Genomic DNA, 27,426 nt, shown 5'->3' on the forward strand with positions numbered 1-27,426 from the left:
CCCAGCCCCGGCCAAACTGCAACAAAAAAATAGCTGGGCATTGTGGTGGGCGCCTGTAGTCCCAGCTGCTCGGGAGGCTGAGGCAAGAGAATCGCTTAAGCCCAAGAGTTGGAGGTTGCTGTGAGTTGTGATGCCATAGCACTCTACCGACGGCGGTACAGTGAGACTGTCTCCACAAAAAAAAAAAAAAAAAAAATTAACTATCAAAACAGTTAACCACAGGAATAAACAGGGAAAAATGTGCATTCTTTCCTCACAGTCTTTCATTTTCTGCACTTCAGCATACAGTGTCCAGTTTCATGGGAATTGGGTGACAGAGTTTTGGCAGCAGCAGCTTCCTGATCCCAGTTTCCCAACCTTTGGATCCCAATTACAGCACCATGATTTTGACGTTAACAGGTGCAGTGAGCCTCTTGCTACCCATTCCTGCATATGACAAGATAGTGACTCCCACAATAGGCGGCATTCTGTGACTCATTCCTTAATGCTCAGGCTGGGGCCCATTCTTCTAGCCCTTCCAAAAATTGTATAAGCACATAAATCCACATATTTAATCCCTTTCTGCTTAAAATACTTAGAATGCCCTCATTTTCCAAATATGTGTTTGGTTTGCCTGTCTAATGCCAAGTCATTGTAAAGGCCCCAATTCAAATGCCCGTTCATCTAGGAAATCTGAGTCATCCACAAAATAACCAAAAACAAGCAGGAGAATATTCTAGGTGGAAGTTTAAATTTTCTCCTACCTACTTTCAAAGTCCCTGTACATATTGCTGTCACGGTATATATCAAAGGATATAAGATTTTCCTAATTATCTTTCTTTTTCACTCAGCTTCTCTACTTCTCTTCCAGAAGGACAGACTTTCTCAGACTCATTTTTGTATCCTCAGCTTCTATTCCATGATAAAACTCCAGTCTATGTTAAATGAATAAATGACTAGACAGAAGAATGAATGAAGAGAGTGTGACTAGACTCTCAAACGGAAGCAAATGATGACAATCTTTAATGAACCACTTCTTTTCTATTTATATATAATTTATAACTGAGAGTTTTCTTTTGTTGTTGTTCTTCATGCTATGAAAGTTTTGAGATTATCTCCTATAATTCATGAAGTCAGATACAGGAACTTTCCCAATTTTCTTCTCTAAGACAATGTTACAGAGAAGGAAGTATACAATTGCATGAATATTTTCTCCAGATTTAGTTATATAACGGGGGACCAGAAACACAAACAAAAGTAGAGAGGTGTTTTTCCCTTTTATTATATACACTTACCATATAATAAGGACCACACTGCAATGTTATTTAATTGAAATAAAGGTGAAAAAAGTAAAATTGTATATTAAAAAATAGGTTGCACATCTATTACATAACAATAATTAATAACAGTTACTTTGTAGTGTGTGTATGTATACATTAAATGATATACATATAGTATAATTATATATAGCATATGTATAATTGCCTCCCTTTTGCAGTCAAGAAAATTGAGCGTTAGCTAATAAGAGGTAGAAGAACTGGGATTCATATGTGACTCTGACAAAAGACATACCTTAAATATGAAGACAAAGAAAGGTTGACGGTAAAACGATGGGGAAAGATTCCAACTTCACCCGGAAGAAAATTGGTATAACTACAACAATGTCAGATTAAGAGGACCGTAAGGCAAAAAGCATGACTGTAGATAAAGAGGGATATTTTATAATAATAAAAGAGTTGATTCAACAGAAAACAGCATAAGTTTCTACATATTGGACAACAGAGCTTCAAAACATATAAAACAAAATAGTCAAATTTACAATAACTATATTTCACATATCTCTCAGTAATTGATAGATAAGCAACAGAAAATTGTGAGGATACAAAAGATTTTAATAATAAGATGACAGTTTGACATAATCGATACATATAAAACACTACATCTAACGATTTTGGAATATACATTCTTCATAATGCACATAGATCATTTACTAAAATTCTTCTACTAGGCCATAAAGAAAGTCTCAACAAATTTCAAAGGATGTCGTCACACTGAGAAAATTCCTCGACCACTATGGCATTAACCTAAAAAATCAATAAGGAAAAGGTAACTAGACTATCTCAAAATATTTATAAAATAAGCAATATATATATTTATTTTTATTTTGGCCATACACCTCCGGTATAGGGGGCTGGTGCCCCACTCCTTTGAGCCACAGGTGCCACCCAGGAATATATTTTTAAATAACCTATGGATTGAAGAAGAAATCACAACAGGAATTAGAAAATATTTTGAAATGAATGATAAAAATATGACCTATGCTATGACAATGACCTCAAAGGCACAGCAACAAAAGCTAAAATAGACAAATGGGATGATGTCAAATTTAAAAAGCTTCTGCAGAGCAAAGGCAACAATCATCAGCATAAAGAGACGGTCTGTGGAATGGGAGAAAGTATTTTCAACCAAGACATCTGATAAGGGGTTAATATACAAAATGTATTAAAACAACTCAAAAGCAAGAAAACAAATAACCTGATTTTAAAATGGGAAAAGCACCAGAATAGACTTTAAAAATAAAAAAGATTTACAAAAGGCCAACAGACATATAAATATGTATGTATAGATCTCTAATCATCAGAGAAATGCAAATGAAAACCACAAAGAGAGAGCACCTCACGCTTGTAGGAATGGCTTTCATCAAAAGAGAAAAAAGAATAATTGTTAGTGAGGATATATGGAGAAAAGGGAACCCTCATGCACTCTTGGTGAGAATGTAAATTAGCACAGACATTATGGAAAACAGTATTGAAAATAGAACTACCATATGATCCAGCAATTTCATTTCTGGGTATATATCCAAAGGAAATGAAATCAGTATGTTGAAGAGGTATCTACACTCCTGGGTTCACTGCAGCCTTATTCACAATAGCCAAGATATGGAATCAACGTAAGTGTCCAACAACGCATGAGTAGATAAAGTGTGGTATACGTATATAATGAAATACTATTCAACCTCCAAAACAGAAACCCTGTCACTGACAGCAACATAAGTGAACCTAGATGACATTACAGTAAGTAAAATAAGTCAGGCACAGAAATAAAAATACTGTAAGCTCTCACTTACATGTGAAATCCTAAAACACCAAACTCACAGAAGCAGAAAGTAGATTAGTGGCCGCCAGGGGCTGGGGAGTGGAAAGGAGAAGAACCGAGGAATGGTGAGATGTCGGTTAAAAGGTACAAAGTTTCAGTTAAATAGGAAGAATACGTTCCAGAGATCTATTGTACCACATGGTGACTAGAGTAAAAAAAATTTTAATAAGGCACATGACTTGTACTATGCAGCTAATGCAGTGCTTAGAGGAAAATATGTACCTTTAATATCTTTTTTAGAAAGAAAGGAAGATTAAATATCAAAGATATAACTTCCATCTCTAGAGAAGAGGGTGGGGGGAGAGGGAACTCAATAAATTAAACACAGAAGAAAAGGAGAAAATAAAGACAAGGGTAGAAATCAATAAATAGAAAGCAAAAATATACAAGAGAAAATTAACAAAGACAAAAATGGTTCTTTGAAAACGTGTGAAAATTGTTAAACCTTGAGAAAGATTAATCAAATAAAAAAGAAAAAATGAGAATTTTTAATATTATATGTAGAAAAGGGGACTTTACTACACATTCCACAGACATTAGAAAGATGATGAACAGGTAATAAATGCACTTGATTTTAGATGAAATAGACACATGCCTGGAAAACCACAACTTACCAAAAATGACTAAAAAATAATTGATGAAATTGTTGTACATGTTTATGTTGTAAAACATAATGTTTTGAAATAGATATACATAATGAAATGGATAATTGAGCTAAATAACATATGTGTAACCTCATATACTTATCGCTTTGTGGTAAGAACACTTAAACTCTGTAATCTACTTTGTTAGTGATTTTCAAGGGTGCAACATACTATTATTAACTACAGTCACCATGGTGTGTTATAGATCTCTTGAACTATTCTATCTAACCAAAATTTTGTATCCTTTGACCAACATCTCTCCCCTACTCCAATAGAAAATCTTAATCATACATTACCCATTAAAGAAATGGAATCCACAATTAAAACAATAAAAACTCCACGCCTAAATAGGTTTACCAGTAAATTCTTCTAAGTAGTTAAAGAAATAAAAACAATCCTAAGCAAAGTCTTTCTGATAATGGAAAAAGAAAACTTGCTTTTGAAATCATATTATAGAGCCAGCATAACCTTGATACCAACTTGACACTAACATTACTACAAGAAAGGAAAATTAAAGACCAATAGTTCTCATGAACCTAATACAAAAATTTCCAACAAAATATTAGCAAATTGAATCCACTGCTACACAAAAGAAAGATGATACACTCCAATCAAGTAAGGTTTATTACAAGAATACAAGCGTGGTTGAGATTTGAAAATCAATAATAGCTAATAGAATAAAGGAGAAAAATCCACTTGATTATTTCAAGAGAAAAGTAAATCTGAGCCAGTCTCATTTAAAATTACAGGCTTTAGACAAGTAATTGAACAGCATTGTGTGAATAAAAAATGCATTCAGCTTAAAAATAACAGAAAATATTAAAACAACTTAGTAAAAGTAGCTGAAGAGAAAGAAGCTTGTGATGTCCAGAAGTGGGCAGTGAAAGCTGTCGCAGTGTTTAAGGATGCCATCCGGGATTCGGATTCTTTCTATCCTTCTGTTCTGCTGATTTTTACAGAATCCTTAATAGTGCCTGGCACAATAGCAGGTATTTGATAAACATTTGTCGAATGAAAGAATCAATGTGTTGCTCTTGACACTGAAGATCATTATCTAGTGGCCATAAGACTGGACTTGGCTCTATGTTCCAGGCACAAAGAACAAAGCAGAAAGGAGCATGGCGCCTATATCTAGAAAGTCAGAAACCCTCAGCTTTCTTCGCCTTGTATAGAACTGACTCATTTGGCCACCTGACTACAAGGGAGCTTGGAGAGTAAGTATTTTTAGCTGGGCACATTATCATTTTGAAAAAAACAGGAGTTCTGTTACTAAAGACAAAGAGAGAATGGATACTGGGTCCCTTTATATAGAAGACACCACAACAAAGACGGTTAAATCTGCAATATGAGTGAGAAGAGGCACCATCTCTAAGGAGACTGAAATTGAACAAGTGGATGAGAGAAATATAAAATGACCATTATACAGGGAAGAATAAGATAATAACCATGCAAGGAATTCAAACAAAGTACTCCCGGAAATCAAAGAAGGAAAACCAACATCTAGTTAGAGAGACCCGAACTGACTGATGGAATAAAACCTTTGAGAATTTTAAAAATGGCTAGCATTTCAACAAGTAGCCATGGGCACATTCTATATTCCATGGAATAAAACGTTCTAGCCGTAAAAATACAAGCCAAAGCAATTAGGCAATATATCTGGCATCTGGGGAACAGTACACGTGTGCTGTCGTGTATCAGATACTCGTAGGAGTCTACTTGGAGACAGAATTGGAAACACAAATGTGGACATATTGCAGAGGCACTGGATGAGGGGTAAAGAACTGAGACTTAATCCAATTGACAAAGAAGAAACAGTGAAGGATACGGGATGGGAGGAAACAAAAGGTAGACGTGGTACTTTTGAAAGCTTATATAAGTGTGTATAAAACTAGTTTGCAACAGGGAGACGGGTTTTTTGGATACTGTCATTATTTAGGGGAGAAATCCATGTTCCAGGCATGAAGAAAAACAAAAACTATAAAGGTTAGGGGGTGTCCAACCTTTTTTCTTCTCGGCTGCACATTGGAAGAAGAAGAATCACCTGGGCCCTACATTAAATACGTAAACACCAATGAAAGCTGACAAGAAGGGGGGGGAAGGCCCTTGCATAATTTTTGCAATATGTGACACCCCAGATAAGCAAAACAGTCCTCACATCATCTACATGGTGCCCTTTGGGCCACAGTTTGGACACCCCTGGAAGAAAGAGAAAGGCTGAGTAAGAGAAACCCTGGAGAGGAAGAACCATTTGGAAAATGCAGTTGAGTTGAGCGGGGGGCTGGTCTTGAGCATGACTGAAGGAGAACGGTGCTGTTAACGGAGGTGACATGAGAAGAGGACGTCCAGCTGAAGGTTTTCAGCCAGCCATCATAAACATCAGTCTGCAGATGGATCTAGACACTGGGGCCAGAGATGCAAGGACGCTGTTCATCCACGCAGACCTGACAAACTTCTCTGGGGGAAGAGACCTAGGACAAAGTCATGGCCAGAGCCTCGTGGATGGAAAATTCACCAGAAGCCAGGGAACAAAAGAGAGAAAAGAGAGGGAGGAGGGATTAGAACATCAACAAGAACGGGGTCAGGGCCTTTGTGACACCAAAACCAGAAGAAACCAGTTTCTGGGAAGTACTTATTTTTTCACTTGGTTCTGTGCCTCACCCAAACCTCCCTTCCTTAAAAATAGGAGGCGTGTCATTCATTCTTGTTTCTCCAATGCGCAGGCTGTCTCTGAATAACCAAATAATATGGAAGGAAAGGTGGAGGTTGGAAGGGAAAAAAGGAAGTCGGGGGGGAAGAGGAAGAAACCAGAAACAGTTAAGCTAGAGATTAGGAGAGAGTGTTCTCGATAGAATGGTGGAATCAAAAGCCAGATTACCTGTGGTTAAAGAGTTGTCTAAAACAGAATGAAGGCAATGGATAGTGATTACTTTTTCAGAAGGGTTGATGGTGAAGAGAATTGGGGCAAGCATAAAAAAATTAGGGACTGTTTTTGTTTGCTTGCTTTTGTTGTGTTTACTGTGATGGGAATTCATTTGAGATATTATTCTGAGTCTTTCATGCTGGTATCAAAAGCATTCATTCGGTCAGCTTTGTCCTTGCTCAGAGGACTTTTTGGCTTTTTCTCATGTTCCCTAGACTTTGAAGCACTAGGAAGCAATGAGGGCAAGAACCCTATTCAGAGTTTGACTAATTCAGCCAAAGAACTGGTTTCTCAAAGTAAAATGAAGGGAGGCAGATTCCCCCCAGACTAGAGATTTCCGTAGCCTAAGAAGGAAGAAGTAGAAAGAAGCCAAGAGCAGAGAAGGGGAACTCTGCTTCTCCCCAGCCCCGTGGAAGGAGGTGAGACCTGAGAGGCACAGGGCTGTGTGGTCTCTCCGGGGATCCAGGACCTGCGGGAAGGCTCAGGAAAGATGCCTGCATGCTAAGGCTAAGAAGTGCTGAACAGACTTCTCAGGGCTAAGCTGTGCAGACCAACCACCAAGAGAACAAGTGTGGCCCTTCCTCATTCTCTCCCCATTCTCAGTCCTTCCTACTACATAATGTCCATTGATGGGGGGGGAATGAAAACCCTAAGAAGGATAGAAGTTCATTTTTTTAATCAGGTCAACAGAATACGACTTTTGAGTCAGAACCTGTTACATTATAGAAAAGGAAGAGAGGTAAGCTGTTGGCTGAGTCAATGGCTGAGATTCACTGGAAGGGTTTGTAGGCAGAAAAGGAACAAAAAGACCGCACTCAGTACAGAGCAGGAGGCCCCATGCTCACCCACCATGTCATGTGCAGGACCCACCTGGAAACAAATGGCTCTGAAAGAGGAGAGGTAAAAAAGAAGTTAAGGGAAATTTCCTCAGATGGCCCCTATTTTTAAAAGAAGTTTGAGGCCAAGTCGCTGCAAGAGAGAACAGAAAATGTTTAGAACAGCAACCTTGGGAGTTGCATAATGAGACAAACCAGCGTATACACAGGTGAGCAGCAAAGAGCACTCAGCAGCCTTTTGAGAGCAGGGAGCCTGTAACAATAGAAATCAGCGTGTGTTTATACCCTGATGCACTGATGTACGTATGTGTTTGTATTCTGCCTTGTTCAACAAAAGATAGAGGTTGCTTACAAGGCATACCTAAGAACAGTAAAATTAAAAAAAAAAAATAAGAGGCAGAGAAAATATTTAAGTATATGTTAGAATAGAGTTCACGAGCAGGACAATCCAGGCAACACAATTCTGTTTCTCCAGCTAACAATTCTCCACCTATACAAAGGATCAGAAAATGTTAACAGCTGGGGTATTCTATGGGAAGAGAGCAAAGCAAAAGGGAGAGTGTGGTGGTGAAGCTATTAGCTGCTCATGGCACTGAGCTTTGTTAGATGAGTGAAATCAAAGCGGGATGGATAGATTGAAAGAATGTGGGGGTGGGGGCCAAAGAACACATTACCGCAAAGAACGAGAAGCAGTAGAAGAAAGCACATGAGTTTGTGGTCAGGGATCGCATAGGACAGACCACACGTTTAGATGCCGGCTAAGGGCAACGTCAGCAACCACTGTGGATTAGTGACCTATGGCACAAGCCTGAAATCCAAATATTCTGAGCTGGATAATGTCAGAATACCCATTTGGTCCTTCAGCCAGTCAATAAATATTTATTGATCATCAGCTATGTAATAAGCTAAGAACCGAGGACAAAATAAGACAAGGTTCTTGAGGTACTTTAACTTGGCGGGGACCACAAGGTAGGCAGATAACTGCAGTGCTAAACTGATCAGTGGTGTAGCATGCTGGTGGGCAAGGTGCTGGGGGCACGGAGCTCAGTGCTGGGCACAGCTGCCCCACTCAGAGGAGTCAGGGAAGATCCCCAGAGGGGACCTCTGCCCTGTGTGTGGGATGAACTGGAAGTCCAGGGAGGAAACATGACGGAGAGGAAGCATGTGAAGGCCTGAGGGTATGTATGGGAGATGTATGTTTCATAAAAAAAGAAGATATTCTGTGCAGGTTAGTCCAAGTCCTGAGGGGTGAGTGGCCAACCAGGCTGAAAACAGAGGCGGGGCCCTGGGTGCTGCATGCAACACGTGGGGACTGAGGAGCCCTCCGAGGCTTCCACCAGAGAAGTCATGAGGTCAGTGGTGTGGACCCCTACCTGGGCACAGCACGGAGAGTATCCCAGTGTCAGGAAAGACAGCAGTCCAGGGAGCCCTTGGGAGGCTAACAGAATAATTCATTTGAGAACCAACCTGAAGTAATCACAGGGAAAGTGTACAACAGGTGCTAGACAGATTGATGGAATTCTCAACGGGGCAGCACAATAGATGACCTTGTTCCCATCCGGGAGACTACCACGTAAGCATGATCTGTCAGCAAAGCAGCTGCAACATGTACATGCGACTTTAAGGAAGGTTTATACCTTATCACCCCATAATTGCATTTCTAGGAATCTACTGTAAGAAAATAATCACCCTAGTATTTTTTCAGATGTAAAAACATCCTAAGTGTACAATAATGAGAAAATTGCTAACTACAGTACTTCATACAGTAGACTACTTTATAGGCATTAAAAATTAAATTTTTAGGGCGGTGCCTGTGGCTCAGTGAGTAGGGTGCCAGCCCCGTATACCAAGGGTGGCAGGTTTGAACCTGGCCCCGGCCAAAACTGCACTGAGTGTTAAGGTAGGTGCTTGGAGTCCCTGCTACTCAGGAGGCTGAGGCAGGACAATTGCCTAAACCCAAGAGCTGGAGGTTGCTCTGAGCTGTGATGCCACCGCACTCTACTGAGGGCGACAAAGTAACACTCTGTCTCTAAAAAAAAAATTTACATTTTCAAAGAATACGTAACGGGCCAAGTGCAGTGGCTCACACCTCAATCCTAGCACTCTGGGAGGCTGAGGCAGGTGGATTGCTTGAGCTCAGGAGTTCAAGAGCAGCCTGAGCAAGAGTGAGACTCCGTCTCTACTTAAAAAAATATAAAAACTAGCTGAGCATCATGGCAGACACTTACAGTACCAGTTACTCAGGAGGCTGAGGATCACTTGCCTCATCAAGTGATCACTTGAGCCCAAGAGTTTGAGGTTGCTATGAGCTAAAAACATATGAGCACTCTAACCAGGGCAATAGAGTAAGACTTTGTCTCAAAAAAAAAAAAAAAAAGAATATGTAATGATAGGTGGATGCGATGGGGCACACTTGTAGTTAAAGCAAGAGGATGATTTGAGACCAGGAATTCATGTGCACACTGGGTAATCTTTTTGTAAGAGACTTCTCTATAGTATGCATATGTAAGAATTAAAATATTAGATTGAAATCCCCCCAAACGTAAATTGTGTTCATCTTTGTGTGATGAGATTATAACTTTTATTTTCTTCTCTCTACCTTTCCATGTTTTCCAGATTATATTCAGTGAACATGTATTGCTTATATAATCAGTTATTTTTAAAAATAAATGAATAATGCAAAGCAGATTCGCAAGTATAAAAAGTACTACAAGACTCACGCAGCAGAGAGAGAAAGAAGTCTGTCTTGTGGCAATCAAAGATGGAGCAAGTCTAGATAATCACACCCTCACTGACCTGGGCAGTGGCAATGGCATTGTCAAAGATGAAGAGCCTGCAACATGTACATGCGACTTTAAAGAAGGTTTATACCATATCACCCCATAATTGCATTTCTAGGAATCTACTGTAAGAAAATAATCACCCTAGTATTATTGCTACTTCACGATCCAGTATGAAGGCAGCTGAGAGGGGAAAATCTGTTTCTCCAGTGCTTCAAAGGCACAACCAAGACACAATACATGAGTTTCTACAAAGATATTTTTCATACGTTTAGTGACATCCATTTTTAATTGTATATCTTTTGAAAAATTCTCCATACATTCAGATTCAAAACTGTCATAATATTCAAATATGCCAGATTTTCCCCTGGTATGTATAGTGATCATTACTTTTCGTAACAATGGCACTGGGGCAATATCAGGTATTTAGATATTGTTATCCCAAAACTCTCATAGGACGTTCAGAGTAGTTTTTTGTCATCTAATTCTATTAAGAATATTAGTTCATGTATGATATAATGGACTTAATTATCTAAAATATTCAATTAGCCAGAAACTTCCCCATTACCCCCACAATGATAAATGAAGTCAATTTTATCACAGACTCATCATTTCTTAATGATTTTCACTGCTGGTTGTTAGAAGTGAGCAAGCAACTCTATTAATCCCACTTTGCAGAAATGTTACTTTTTAACCTAAACCCAGGCAGCAAAATGGAGCTAGAAGAAGCAGCTATTCATCCGTGGTGGCCAGTCTCCCTTTAAATTCACCACATTTGTGAGTTTTAACTTCAAGTGTGCTCTTCCTGCTGCCAGCACTCAATGCATTTCCCGAGTTCATGTACTATTCTCCTCTCCTAGACAACAGCTCCCTATTTTCTCCTCTCTCCTAAAACTTGCAGCACTTCCTCCCCCATCCTCATGCTCTGCTCCTGACCTTGGTTGCTATTTCCCCGAGAAAATAGAAACAATCAGAAGAGAACTTCCACAAGTTCCCACCAACACCTCCACCCGCCCACAAGCATCTGGGCTCAGATACGCTGCCTTCTCCCCATTGCCAGGGATGAACTTTCCATGTTCCTACCTAAGGCTGAACTCTTTTCTTGCTCACTGGTTCCCAGTCCTTTTAAATAATCAGGAACATTGCTCCAGAAATTCCTCCCCGTTCTCTCTACTGCATCATTCCATCGGCATGCACACACGCTGTTATTTCTCTCGTCCTTGTTGCCCTCCAGCAAGAAGTTCATATTTCCACTCTTCTTCACAGCAATTCCCCTGAAGAGTTATCTACACTCATATCTCTAAAACCTGTTCTCCCAGGCTCTCCAGAACCCTCTTTAATCAAGCTTTTGCCTCTCCCGCATACCAAAACTGCTCTCTACCGAAGGCGTCCACGTGGCTAAATGCAATGGTCAAGTCCCTCATTTGACTCCTCAGCAGTGTTTAACAGCATGGTTCACTCTCTCCTTCTGGAAATACTTTATTAACTGGTCTTCCAGGAAGCCACACTCTTGGTTTCCCCCCTACTTCCCAACCTCTTAACACCAGCACCCTAGGACTTGATATTCCCTCCTATTTTTCACAGCTGTTTCCGTGACTCACTCCCTTGCCTCCTTCAGACCTTTGCACAGATGTCACCTGCTCAGTGAGGCCTTTCCTGACCATTCTTAGATTGCAATCCAGTCCCTCCTCCAGAACCCCATTCATTTTCTTCTCAGCACTTACCACAACCTACCATATTACATATTTTGTTATCTGGCTAAGGGTTAGGCTGTGTTCACTGATGCAGCCATAGGTAAAGAAACTAAACTTTCCACTGGGGTCCCTGTTTTTGTCCCCCCAGTTGCCTCTGGGTCTCCCTAGGGATTTATTACAAATCTGAGATGCACAGTTCTTTTCTGTTCTTATTAGACAGGAGCCCCATCCATGTGGTGGTGAGGTATGTGGGGAGGAGCAGCCTTATATAGTTGGAGGATTTGACCTCAGCTTTAGTGAGCCTGTGCCCCCGCCTGAGACCTTCAGGGACATTTACAGTTTGGCTTGGCTTTGCCTTGTTTTGGCTTGTTTGGGTTGGGTTGGTTATTTTCCCCCTTTAGAAGAGACAGGAAAACTAGTGGAGACTACAGTGAGTATTCCCCCTCTCCAGATCAGTTGGTCTTTTCTAAGACCCCTATCTCTGGCTCTGGTAAAATAGTTTTTCTTGAGGGCACTCTTATTAAGAAAAACAAAATGCTCTGGGCACATTTCAAAGTGGTTAATTGTCCTCCCCCCTGCCAAAAGAACAAGTGAATTTTTTTTTCCTAATCTTCACTGTGAGAACCTCATAGGTCTTTTGGTAGTAAAATTCATGGAAGTGTAGGGACCTCCCCTGAGACTGGGCCCGTCTGAAGTTTTTAACTCTCAAAATTGTCCATGTTGAACCTCCAGCAATTTGTCATTTACAGATTAGGTTTTCCTACCCTGATACTGGTTCCCAGGAATTTTTTTGCTGCTAGGTTTCTTCTCTGGTACGTTGTGATTCTCTGTATCTGCCTGTGTGCCTTGCCAATTTGAGGAGCAAAGTTCATTCTGTAACATCTTATCTCTGATGGATCTTAAAAAAGTTGATTAGCTGGGCGTGGTGGCACATGCCTGTAGTCCCAGCTACTGTGGAGGCTAAAGCAAGAGGATCCCTCGAGTCCAGGAGTTTGAGGCTTCAGTGAGCTATGATGATGCTACTGCACTCCAACTCAGGCAACAGAACAAGACCCTGTCTCCAAAAACAAAAATAAAAATAAAATTTATTTTTTTTTTATTTTTTCATTTGTTCAGCTTTTTTCTTGTATGGACAAGAGAGATATCTTCCAAGGTCCTTGCATGCTGAACTAGAGACCAGACGTTCACTCTAGAAATTTTATTCATTTATTTTTGTTCATTGTCCTTATAACACATTAAAACACAAATTCTAGAAGAGCAGGCATTTTTTTTTTTCTGTTTTATTTGGCAGCATTCTCCCCAGTGCCTCAAACACTGCCTGACACATAGTAGACACTCAGATACTGTCTCTTTGAAGAAATTGAGTGAATGAATAAACCATCCCTCAGTAGATTCTAGTAGAGAGATTTCTTAGCTGGGGCCACTGAACAAAGGCCTTCGTGTCTACTGACCCTCTCTCTGGAAACCTCTTCCCTGATCCCTACCTTCCTCTTTCAATATTCAGGGAAACCTTTCCTGACCTGTGGACTGAGGATTGTAAGCACCCATAACCCGATGACCTCTCACACCTACTGCAATTAACTAATTATCCAATCATGTATTTAATGTGCATATCCATCATAAGATTGAAAGTTCTTTAAAGGCAAGGACTGTGTTTCCTCTGTGCATTTTAGTAGACCCACACCTAACAGACTGCTTGACACACTTCAGTCACCTCTTCAAAGTTTCATTCTCAAGTCACCACTTCAAATTTTTCTTCATCCCCTTAACTATTATTTGTTAATCAGTTATGGATATACTCATTTTAATGGTTTTAATATATGTCCATAAATTCTTTGACAAGAATCCTTTTGAAGGTGGGATCTAATTCCCTGCCACTCGGATGTGTGTTAGATAGAGGGACTGACTTTTCACACATAGAATCGCCCTCTTTGGGGGAGGCCAGCTGCCATATTGTGAGAATACAACAGCCTGGGGGATACCCACATGGCTAGTAGCTGAGACAGCCTGTGTGTGACAGATTCACCATTGAAGTGCATCCTCCAGCTCTACTCAAACCTTCAGGTGTCTGGGCCCCTTGCTGGTACCTTGACGGTAACCTCACAAGAGGTCCCAGCCAGAACCACCGAGCTGTACCACTTCTAAATTCCTGGCTCATAGAATCCACAAGAGATAATGTGTGATTATGGTTGTTTTAAGGCACTAAGTTTTGGGGGACTGCGGTAAGTGGCAATAACAGAGTTATCTTGTCAAGATAAGGTGTTGCTTTTGTTCACACAACAAATATTTACTGAGCATCTACTATGTGGTAAAAAGTCTGCTAGGTACTGGGTATACTAAAATGAACAGAGGAAATATAGTCCTTGCCTTTAACAAACTTATAATCTTGAGATGGATATGAGCATATCCATAATTGTTTAACTAATGAATGGTTAAGGGGGTGAGGAAAAATTGGAAGTCGTGACTCAAAATCAATTTTCTCAATTTTAGAAAAGAGAATAGAAAATAACTCTGCAATAGTTTATGAGTAATTACAAAATAGATTAACATCTGGAGTTACGTCTTTACTTTAATACCAACGTGGTTGCAGAAGGATAGTGTTCGTAAATACTTCTATACCTAAGACTATTCTAGGGAAAGAAATACCAAATCCTGAGAGGTCAAAGTGTAATAACAAGCACAATTCTGCAAAAAACATCATCAGAGAGCAAGGTAAGCAATGAAACATTTGCAAAATCATAGCACCTACTGTTTTTGCAGGTACGACAGTTTGTCCATTTCTTGAGGAGTTTGGAGGAGCATACAGAGTCTCCTTCCATGACGACTCATGTCAGCTACACATCTGACCTTAGGACTGGAGAACTGAGCTGATGAAGTACAAGGAAAAAATTTGGAAAAGGTGTAAATGACATAAGCTGTTATACCATACTACCATGTATGCATATTGCCAGGCAGAAATTCAGCATAAGCCAAGATGCCTAAACCACTTTTTGTGAAGAAGAGGTTAGTGTCAGTGCTTTGGCCGTCTTCCAATTAGGGTATATAATATCTGCCTGCTAAAAATATCTCTGTAGTTTTAATTGACTGCTGCTGTCTCCTTCCCTTCCTTTCCTGGGCATTTTTGAGCACGGAAGAATGGTCTGTAGACCACTTAAATAATAAATAGCCCACACCACACAACATTCACATAAGAAATGGTGATGACTCACACAGGAAAAAAGTCCAGTTTGCAAAATGTGTCTCTCTGTGTGTATATATCTATTCCTTTGTCATCTGAATTCCTACTATGTGAAGATTTTTCATATGTAATTTTTTTCTAAAACAAAAACTTAATCCTTCGGGTAATCAAATATTGTTATTTGGGGCTGGGCATAGTGGTTCATGCCTATAGTCCTAGCACTCAAGAGGCCAAAGTGAATGGATTGCTTGAGCTCAGGAATTCAAAACCAGCCTGAGCAAGAAAGGAGACCCCATTTCTACTAAAAATAGAAAAGCTAGCCAGGTGCAGCTGAGTAACCTCAGCTACTCAGGGGGCTAAAGCAAGAGAATTGCTCAAGCCCAAAAGTTTGAGGTTGCTGTGAGCTATGATGCCACAGCACTCTACCAGGGCAACAGAGTGAGACTCTTTCTCAAAAAAAAAAAAAAAAATTGATTAATTTAACCACTATTGATGGAAATAATTGTAAAAATGCAATAGATTATTCTACATTTTTAAACTTACTCTGCTAAACGTTAAACCTTTCTTGATGATTCCAAATTACCCTTATGATTATCAAAATTGTTCTGTGTTACAAGGCAACATAGTATAACAGATTACTAAATTAGAAATCAGAATGACTTCATTAAGTTCTTTAACCATCCCGATACAGTATCCTTATCTGTAAAATGGGAATATTATATGCTTTATATTTCTCATGGTTTATGTTAAAATACTAAATTGTATTGTATGTGTAAATGTACTCAGTTAACCGTTGAATATAAGAATGTAGATACTAAAACAAAGGACCATTTTAGACCAAGAAGGGTTGTACAGCTACATTCAGGTGTTCTTGTGTTTATTGTGTGTGCCTCATGACTTCCCAGAGCAGGTAGATTATGTTTAAAGTTACACTAAATAGGTTCTGAGTAAATGGATTCTCTTTGGGAGGAAAAAAAAGTTCACTTTTAATTACATGGGTTTTATGACATATATGGAGCTCTTTTTTTATTTTGAATTTTTTGGCCTTTCTTTGCTGTATTTGACTTACTGAGCTTGTTAGATGAGAAATTTCTGAGTAATTGAAATTTTATGATCTATGTATCCTTCCTTACTATATTGTTAATATATTTCCTGTGTTGACTGTCTCTGAAAATAGATATAGGTGTATAAAAATAACGACCAACACGGACCATATTTTTGTCAATGTCAGGACAGCCACTAAGATCAGGATGGCCACACACCATGGCCAACATAGTTAAGTTTTTCAAGCACTTGGGGAAAGTAATATGTTAACATATTTCTAATATTGTCATCAGACTTTACAACACTGATATCTAAGAACCAAAGACTCAGCCAGCTACATTACTGTACAGGATGGATGGTATTTAAAGCATTATCCCTCCAGAGTTGTATAAATCTACATTTCTCCTCCAGAGAAAATCTTCTATGTCACCTTCACAGTCTCGTTACAGGACAAAACAAATAACCTTCCCACAGAGGTTACAAACTCTCCATTTGGCAGTGCTTCTGAAAGTCATTTCAGACAATGTCCAAAGCCATAGTCAATAAACACCTGTGAGTGAGAACATCAGAACAGCTAGCACTGACCTCACACTGCTGAATCCAAGTCTTTTGGGAATGAAGGGTAGGTATTTATATGTTCAACAAAACATCTAAGCTATGACCAGGAGCAGGTCGTATTTGAGACTTAGTGGTCAAATCAGATAAGCAAGGCTGTTCTCACTATTAAATCTCACAGGATTCTGCCTTTCTCCACCCCAATAGATATACACCAAAAACTAGTACTCTGATTTCCATTCCTTCACTGACTATTTACTAAGCTCCTACCATAGGCCAGGTTTATATCAGTGAATAAAGCAGATATGAGCTCATCTATCACTGAGCCCAAAATCCAGTGCTTGGAAGAAGAGCAGGATGTATATTAATCAAATAATCACTCAAATTTGTAGATTTCATGGTGCTATAAAGATAACAGTAGGCTTGGTGTCTGTAGCTCAAGCAGCTAAAGCGCCAGCCACATACACCACAGCTGGCAGGTTCAAATCTAGCCCAGGCCCACCAAACAACAATGACAACTACAACCAAAAAATAGCTGGGCGTTATGGCAGGCGCCTGTAGTCCCAGCTACTTAGGAGGGTGAGGCAAGAGAATCACTTAAGACCAAGAGTTGGAGGTTGCTGTGAGCTGTGATGCCATGGCACTCAACCCAGGGTGACAGCTTGAGACTCTGTCTAAAAAAAAAAAAGAAAAAGAAAACAGTAAAGTGTTTAAGAAAATATAACTAGTGCTTCAAATATTGACAGAATATGGAAGTTGTTCTGACTCCTGTCAAGAAATAATATCCAATTTGAGATTTGAATATTGGGTACAGGAAATCTAAGAGTAACAGTGGGTACCCGAATTCTACAGGAGGAAGGAATTTCTCTTCTTGCACATGCTTGCTCTCAAACTGTAGTTTGCAGTCTTAAAGCAGCTTAGGAAAAGAGCAGTCAGAATCAGAAGGGAGTCCATAGGTTTCCCCACCATTAAGAGGCCTGGATATTTGTTTATTGTGTTTCCAAGCTAGGGTTATCTTGATCAGATTTTATGTAGTTTGATCTAAAACAGTGCTTCTTAATCTTGGCTGTACATTGCAATCTCCTAGGAAGCTTCAAAAAAATACTGATGCCTTGGCGCCACTCCTAGAAATTCTGATTTAATTGGCCTATGGTGTAATCTGGTCGTGAGGATTTTCTAAAGCTCCCTAGATGATTTCAACATGTATATGATTTTGAGAACCACTACTTAAAATAGGGAAAATTATATCTGAATGGATCAACAAGGAAAGTTAACGGAGTGCTAACATAATCTGCATGTTTTGTATGTCTCTGTTGGAAAGTAAAGATTAGCTGGTAAAATTGAACCTTAAATCACTACCACACCAGCCACTAAAGATGGCCTCACTAGCTCTCTCCCTCATGTGTAGATGGCTTTCTTTGGCACGCTATCTGCTTAGACGAGGCAATTCTTGATGCCTAGGGCTCTGTGTGCTGTGCCGAGGAAAAAGATGTACATGCAGGTTAGGAAAATATATTTTCCCTCGGAAAATTTGAAGTACATTTGGAAAGACAGAACTAATATCCAAAAAATAATAAAGTTAATATAATTTAAAGTATTAGCTAAAATGACTACAGTTCAAGAGATGGGGGAAAAAAGCTTCACTGACAATTGGGTTGATCAAAAGAAAAAAGAGGGTATGGGATTTAAGCGATGTGAGAACAGAAGAAAAACCCAAGTAAAGTAACAGGAATCACCATGGTGGGAAAAAAGACCAGAGACGAGATCTGCCAATCACCACAGTGGGAGCTAAGAACAAGAAAAGATCAGCAGTCTTCCTGCCCAAGCGGCTCAACAACCAGCAGCCCTTATCACGGCTTGTTATTCTTTTTTGAGACGTATAGTCTCACTTTGTCACCCTGGGTAGAGCACCATGGCGCCATAACTCACAGCAACCTCAAACTCTTGGGCTCAAGTGATGCTCTTGCCTCAGCCTCCCAAGTAGCTGGGACTACAGGTGCCCAGCATGACGCCCAGCTATTTTTAAAGAAAAGGTCTTGCTCTGGCTCAGTCTGGTCTCCAATCTGTGAGCTCAGTCAGTCCACCCGCCTGGGCCTCCAGAGTGCTGGGATTACAGGCGTGAGCCACTGCACCTGACTGCCACATCTTATTTCTCAAAGAGCCCTTCTTCTTAGGCATCTCCCTTCACAGTGAAGAAGGCCAGTACCATTTCTCTATTTCCTTCTGTCAGAGAAATGACCATTGATCTGCAGGCAATTTGACATCAACAGCCAGGTTTTACAATTTTTACTTTCTTGTAGATCCTCCTGTCCTGGCATAGATAGCTCTATCTAACACAGGTAGATAGAATAGTCTCTCCTATTTAATCTCTCAAGTACATACCTATAGAGAGGCACTGTGGGAACATCAGATAACATATATTGTCTCAATCTTAACAGCATTCCATGATAGAACTATGATCCTCATTTTTCAGATGAAAACTGTGAGGCTCACAAAAGGTAAGAGATTTGTCCAAGTTCATTCAATAAGTAGTAGAGGCCAGGTTTTCACCTTACCCCAAACAGATACTTAAGATCTCAATGATCACTGTGCAGAAGAACCATCTATAACAGTCTTTTAAACTATAGAAGCTAGGACTCCCCTCAGAAATACTGACAGAGAATCTCCAGGACAGGGCCTAGAAATCTGTAATACTTTTTAAATCCCACAGGTGATTATAATGTGCACCCTGGATGGAGAACAAGGAGAACAACGGTCCTATTCAGTGGCAAAGGCTGGGAAACACTTGTATAGCTTAAATGGCACTTCTTGTGCTTTTATGCAAGTCTGCATAAGGCTCCTCATTTTGAAATATGCATAGTATTTTTATATTTAAACTGCTGGAAACGACCATAATAAAGAAAACATGAGGCAGGAGGATTGCTGAAGTCCAGGAGTTTTAGGCTGCAGTGAGCTATGATGCCACTGCAACAGAGCGAGAGACTCTGTCTCAAACAAAGGAAATAAATAAGAAAGGAAAACAGTAATGATGATAACTAATAGAAGCAAGTTTGAAAAGACACTCAACCTTGGAGAAACTCAATAAATCCCAAGTGCAGGAAACTTGTAAAATGTCACCATTTCTTGACGGTAATGGCCTACAGGATTGTTGCACTTTCCAGGAAGTATTAAAACATAATACACAGGCTCCATACCTGTAGCTCAAGTGGCTAAGGTGCCAGCCACATACAACCAGAGCTGGCAGGTTCAAATCCAGCCTGGGCCTGCCAAACAACAATGACAACTACAACCAAAAAATAGCCAGGCATTGTGGTGGGTGCCTGTAGTCCCAGCTACTTGGGACTACAAGAGGCAAGAGGCAAGAGAATCGCTTAAGCCCAAGAGTTGGAAGTTGCTGTGAGCTGTGACACCACAGCACTCTGCCCAGGGTGACAGCTTGGGTAGACTCTGTCTCAAAAAAAAAAACCCAAAAAACATAATACACCAACCTTGTTGTTTCTTGTTTGCAAATGTGCTTCTGGAGCTGAAGCCTGCTTACGATTAACCCAGTTGTAGGCTTCAAGCTTTTCAGCATATGTACTGCACTCTTAACAATTATTTTCTTTAAGTAAGTACTAATATAGGTCACATGCTCACCACTATGACAGAAAATGTGCTTTGAGGCAGATTTGGGCATCATCAAATAAGGATATTTGAATGGTTTTACAACTAGCCTGTGATTGTTGTAGTTTAAGGGGTTTGGGTAATCATCATGGGCTGGGGGAACCAAAAGTGGACCTTTAGAATATTTGGAAATAAAGTGAAATAGGTAAATTTGGGCCAATCCTTTATTTCTGAGAAGATCATCCTGAAACGACTGTACTTAAAGCTAAATTTTCTTTCATTTGGGGCAAAGGACTATGACCAAGGGCCATCTGTGTGCAATGAGACCTATAAAGGTAACTCAGCATTCTATTTTTCTTAAAGACTGAACCAATAAGTAGAAGACAAAAATGAAATAAAGTTTCATAAGCATTATGAAGCATCTATCAGTCTTTTGTTCAACATGTCTTACTTAAAGCTTTGTGTTAATACATTGTTCCATAAGAAATTGAAAATTCCCAGGAAATAGATTGGTGGCAAGTTGTTTGATATTCCCTAAGTTTTAATGCAAGAGAACATAAACATTGTCAACTTCTAGAGATAAGAGTTTAGCTGTCATTAAATCTTATGTAACAGCTTATAACTGCCCAAGCTTTCAGCAACAGACAAGGACACAGTAATTAAAGAACAGTTTTGGAACACATCAATCCAAGCAATAAAATTAAGCCTATAAATTTATTTGCCTACCAGCTCCTGCATATTCATTTGTTAGAAATGGTTTAATATAGACAAGGAGGGCAATCTACCTAACATCTCCATATTCTGTGGCTCCCTGGGAAGTGGCAATTATCGGTGGCAATTAACACAGAGAGAAAGTGGAAGAGAACAATTAATGTCTCTTTATGTAAGTCCAAGATGCCACAGATTGTTTAGTGGTTAGGTCTATACAATTAGAACCTTCTGCCATTTGATGAGAACAAATCATTGGAACTTATTCTCAGAGTAATCTTACTTACCTAGTAGAAACAGCCCAGCAGCATCTGCCAAGCAATGGGTATGTACTTAGCAGAGGAAAATTTAGGACAGTAAAAAATTTAGGATAGTAACACGTAGAGCAGTGTGTTACATAAATAAATTTGAAATTGTAGGCTTATAGTGATCTATCAAATATGGGTGGTGAAAACACCATCACTAGGTAGTAAATCTAGTAGACAGTGGTGCTTCAGAGAATCACACTAAGCCCCACTCTTCTGGGTGATGACCCTTTGCTCAGAGCAATTGGGCACAGATTCACTTGTAAAGGTGAAGAAGACAAAAGGCTGAAGGATGCAAAAAAAATTTTTTTGAAGTTACTTCTCCATTTTACATCTTAGTTCTAGATTTATAGAATCATAAAACATTACATCTGGAAGGGACTTCGAAGATCATCCAGCAATACTTTCATTTTACCGGTGAGGAAATGCAAACCCAGAGCACTTTAAGTGGCTAGTTCAAGGTCATATTCTTAGTTTGTTGCTAAATTATTAAGTATAGCAACAGTGCTGCAGAATATTAGAGAGAGGATTTCTCTCTCACATTCCATCAACTGGAAATCCTTTGATGTTAACAACTAATTTGGGGGGGGGTGGGAATTTTTGTTTGTTTAGTCCTACTTTGTTGCCCTCAGTAGAGTGCTGTGTCATCATAGCTCACAGCAACCTCAAACTCTTGGCCTCAGCGATTCTTTTGTCTCAGTCTCCCAAGTAGCTGGGACTACAGGCACCCACCACAGCACTGGCTATTTTTAGAGACGAGGTCTCACTCTGGTTTAGGCTAGTCTCAAACCAGTAAGCTCAGGCAATCCACCTGCCTTGGCCTCCCAAGTGCTAGGATTACAGGTGTGAGCCACCTTGCCTGGCCTTTTTTTTTTCTGAAGGTGCTAAACCTGTTGGCCATTCCCATATTAATGCCTTGAATGCTTTAGACAGGCAACATCAAGATGTTGCTGTGAAAGTGTGAAAAGAGGTTTGTTTGAATCTATGTGGAGGGGAGCAGAGCTATTCTATCCAACAGGATTGCAGGCACACTGGATTTGGTATCACATCTGAAAACATGGTCCTATCTTACTATTTGTATCACATGGTCCTATCTTACTATTTGTATCACCTTCCACAAGTTATTGGATATCTCTGAGCCTCAATTTCCTCATGTTTATAATTAAGATAATAACAAATATTTCCAGGGTTGTTGTAAAATTAAATTTCAGGTTGTTAAATAAATTATGAAAATACTAGAGCAAAATACCTGGCATTTGGTGAGTGCTCAGGAAATATCAGTTCTTTTTGTTTGCCTTTTCATTCATCACTCCCCTACCAGAAACTTCTACTAAAACCACCATGGTTTTTAGACCAGTGGGCCTAAATTTCTTCATCTTTAAACAGAGATGAGATAACTTATTTTATAGCATCATTGTGAAGATGAAATGTCCAGTGTCTGTGGAAGTTCATGCCATTATGCACAAAAGGGGTGAATACATACTGTTATTGTTATTAACCACATCCCAATATTTCTGACCCAACATTTTGCAGATTAGGTTTGAAGTATCTTCATCTTTCTTTTCCAAGTAGCTGACACTCTCCAATCAACAACTTGTACTTTTTCTCCAGCAAAATTAAGAAACAATTCCCAAGTATTTTCTGTTCCCTGAGATGCTGCATTGCCACATAATCAAGCCCCGTCTCTCTGTGCCACCCAGGTGATCTCCTCCTCCATCCAATTCCTTTACACCATGTGTTTATTATCTCATTTGCTAAGCATCGTCTTGCACTTACATGTTTGGTTTCCTCTAATAGGTACACATGTACTTCATTACTGGACTCTTCAGGGACAAACAATATATTTTTTGTTTTGTTTTGTTCTTGTAAACCCCACAAATCTAGCAGAGTACTTTGACCAGAGTGGGCTCGCAATACCTATCTTTTGAATAATCAACTGAATATAGTATTGAATTTGGCTAATAATTTTATTTTAGTTTCTCTGCTTACATTAAAAATAACCAGAAAACTTAGTAGCGTAAAATAACCATTTACTGTGCTCACAGATGTGTAGGTCAGGAAATTGGACAGAGCACAGAGGAAGTGGCTTATATCTGTTCCAAGATGTCTGATGCTGGAAGAATTGAAGGCTGGAGGCTGTAATCATCTGAAGACTCCCTCACACACAGTCTATGCTAGTTGTCTCCTGGGAACTTAACAGGAGCTATTGGCCAGAACATCTATAGGTGGCCTTTCTATGTGACCTGGGCTTCTTCACAATATTGTGGTTGCTTCCAGGAGGAAGCTGCATCCTTTTTATGACCTGTCCTCAGAAGTCACACAGCATCACTTCTATTATACTCTACTGGTTGGAGAAGTCACAAGTCCAGCTAGATACAGAAAGGGGGGGGTGGGGAAATAAACTCCATCTCTTGATGCAAAGTAGCCTGGTTGGGAAAGAGCATGTAAGAGTCCAAATACTGTTTTGGCCATTTTTGGAAAATATGATTTGCCACAAGATTTTATTGTTCTAATGAGATAACACCAACTTCTTCTGTATTTTAAATATAGGGAAATATCTTACTCTTAAGTCTCTAAATAGATGACCAGAAATCTAAAGGTCATCTGTTTCAAAGGCTGAGAAAGAGAGGCATGAAAAAGACCTGGGCATAGTAAGCATGGGTCTAAGCTCCCCTCTCCAGAGTGGTCAACTGGATATTTGGGATGACTGAGCTATACGCTTCTATTACTGATAAACCATCAGTTACCACATAAGTAATACATGATTAGTTCCATATTCAGTATTTAGCAGGAGCTTCTTTTGCTCCCCCAAAGTGCCTTATCCTTCTTAACACTATTCCTTGCCTAAAAGTTGGCCTTTTCCTTAGCTCAAATAACATCTATTTAAGATCCTGTCATATGCAACAACTTACTGATGATTACTCAGGTTAAGGCTAAGGGCGTATATTAGTCTGAATTCTCCAGTGAAACAGAAACAATAGGATATATACCTGTATCTATACAGAGAGAAAGATTGACTGTAAGGATTTGGCTCATGTGATCATGGAAGATAAGAAATCCCAGATCTATAGTCAGGAAGTGGGAAACCCAGGAGAGCCAATGGTATAGTTCCAACCTAGGTCCAAAGGCCTAAAAATCAAGAAAGGCCAGGCGCAGGGGCTCACGCCTATACTCCCAGCACTTGGAAGGACAAGGCAGGTGGATTGCCTGAGCTCACAGGTTCAAGACCAGCCTGAGCAAGAACGAGTCCCTGTCTCTAAAAAATAGCCAGGAGTTGTGGCAGGCACCTTTAGTCCCAGCTACTTGGGAGGCTGAGGCAAGAGAACTGCTTGAGCCCAAGAGTTTGAGGTTGCTGTGAGCTATGATGCCGGGACACTTTACCAGGGGTGACAAAGTGAGACTCTTTCTCAAACAAACAAACAAACAAAACAATAGTAAATCTAAGTAAAGTGTTTATCGACATTCTCTGTTATAGTCTTGCTCCTTCAACTTTTCTGTAAGCTGGAAATTATTTCCAAATAAAAAGTGGAAAAAAGAAGGAAGGAAGGAAGGAAGGAAGGAAGGAAGGAAGGAAGGAAGAAAAGAAAAGAAAAAAGTCTAGAGAGGGGGAAAGCAACCACTGGGTTAAATAAGTGAAATAGTTTTCCTCACTAAAGACTTCTTGGAGCCTTTCTATGGAGTTTATATACTGTTTGCCAATATGTGTCTGAACACAAAAAGCATCTTTGTGTGGTAACTCTTGAGGGTCAAGAGTCCCAAAGAACCCCCTAGAACAAGGGTCAGTGAGCCAAACTGAGGTATGAGGTGAAGAATTCAAATCCCACTCTTATAACAACACCAGCACTGCTGTTTTCCAAAGGAAAGTAGTATTTCCTTCTGTATTACCTTCCCATTTGCAGTAATAGTGTGAAATACAAGAAAAGAATTTGTGATTATAGCACATTTTCAAGGGTTCAACAACAGACAAGGACACAGCTCTGTAACTAGGAACAACATAATTTGTTGTTACATTATCAACAAATAACAAGTTACAAGGCCATAACTTCATAACAAAAGAGGTAACTTTACATAGTCAACAACACTGTCTAACTCTGAAAAAGAAGGGAAAACACTGGGGAATAAAACCTGCCTTCTCCAGGTTCTTCTTGCTCCAGAAAGCCAATTTTTTCCTCATTGTCTAATCAAATTGTTTATTTGTCAAGAGCTATAGTCCTCTCTTTTACAATAGAATGTTATTTGAAATATTATGCCGTTTGGAAGATCATGGATTCTAATAATATGTAAAATTAACAAAGGAATAGCTTACTAGTTATTAGTAAATTAAAAACTTCACCTTACCTAGAAAAGCGTCACTATACGTAAACGTAAGGATAAATATAACAGACTCCCCTTCTTGTTAGTTTTTAAAATCATCATTTAAGCAAAAAGTATAATACCATCTGATGTGGTACTCAATGTATGCAGAGGAAATATTCCAGATAATTGTATATTTAAGTGAAGAAAACAGAGGACCTAAATGGAAACAATGGTTTCCATACTTCCCTAGAAGTTGTAGAACATCAATACTAGTGGACTGGTAAGTTACACATGCGTATTGCAATACCTAGAACAAACACTGAGAAAACTACATGAAGCAATAAACCTTAGAACTCTATAAATAAATCAGGTTGGTTTATTTAAAAAACTACATGAAGCAATATCCTTATAATACTATAAATAAATAAGGTTGGAATCCTTTAATCATTCAAGTGATGTGCAGGAAGGCAAGAAAAAAATAGAAAAGTAAGAAACAAAGGAAGGAAACAGAAAGGTTGAAATAGCAAAAACTCAGAAACATGAACGTCCTTCAGTGGAGGTGTGATTAAACTAACTGGTTCATCCGTACCGTGGAAGACTACTCAGCTCTAAAAAGGACCAAACCAACAAAGCATACAGCTTGGATGGCTTTCAAAGGAATTATGCTGAGTGAAAAAAGGCAATCTCAGATGGTTCCATACTGTTGATTCCATGTCTATAACATTCTTCAAATGACAAAATTATAGAAACAGAGAACAGATTAGTGAGACTTGTGATGAGTTTTGCATCTCACATATTCTGTTATCTTCACTATGGTGGGGGCTGTACCTATCTACTCATGTGATAAGATTGCACAGAACTAAATACACACACACACACACACACACAGAAGTACATGTAAAACTGGGGACATGAGATAAGTTCTATAGACTGTATCAATGTCAACTTCGTGGCTGTGATACTGTACTATGGTTGTGCAAGATGAGGAAACAAGGTGAAAGGTATATAGGATCTCTCTGCATTATTTCTTCTAATTGCACATGAATCTACAATTATTTCAAAATTAAAAGTTCACACACACACACACACTTTAACCTTTTTAATACATTAACATTTGCCTTTCCTAAGGAATAGGTATGCATTTTAATGGCACCAAATGGAGAAAAATGTCTTTATCCCGAAGAACAGTGCTAATGGCTGGCTGCCATTCAGGATCTACGAAAGACCCAGGGGAAAGATATTTCTGTGCAGGCAAATCTTTTGGTAATGCTCAAATCTCACGACATCGGCAGCTGCCTACTCCACCTACTCCCTTCAGTGGATTGAAAATAAAAGTTTGTTCTTATTCATGAAGAACTGTGCATAGCCTGGTCTAATCTGGTAACTGACTTTTGTACTTCCCTGTGTTACAGGGAAATGCACAGAACCGACTGCGTTACTGTTTTATTCTAATTTTTCTATTTGGAAGAGAAACAGAAAGGTTGATTCTTAAAATACACGTCCAAGGCCTCAAAGCATGAGAAATGAAAAAGCTAAATTAAATGGGTATGTAAAATCACCCTTCCTCCCCTCCTCCCAGCCATGGTGGAGGAATAAAAGCCTTTTTCTCTGTTGACAATCAATCAGCAAATGTTTACAACCTTTTCAACAAGCTTTTTCTACCATTACTAGACCATTAGAGAGGACTCTGAACTCCCTGGCCCTATAAAGGCATTAGGAATTTAGCTG

General features: G+C 39.4%; 1 long non-coding RNA gene across 1 annotated transcript in view; it reads right to left on the reverse strand.

Annotated features, from left to right (window-relative positions):
- The window catches only part of LOC128588283 (uncharacterized), a 58,195-nt gene that overhangs the window by 18,540 nt on the left and 12,229 nt on the right, over nucleotides 1-27,426 (reverse strand). Inside the window, exon 2 of the long non-coding RNA XR_008380744.1 lies at nucleotides 14,759-14,876. This is a non-coding gene — a long non-coding RNA (uncharacterized LOC128588283). The remainder of the gene's footprint in view (nucleotides 1-14,758; nucleotides 14,877-27,426) is intronic.

The sequence above is a fragment of the Nycticebus coucang genome, chromosome 6 (genome assembly GCF_027406575.1).
Source record: "Nycticebus coucang isolate mNycCou1 chromosome 6, mNycCou1.pri, whole genome shotgun sequence".
Classification (NCBI taxonomy): domain Eukaryota; kingdom Metazoa; phylum Chordata; class Mammalia; order Primates; family Lorisidae; genus Nycticebus; species Nycticebus coucang.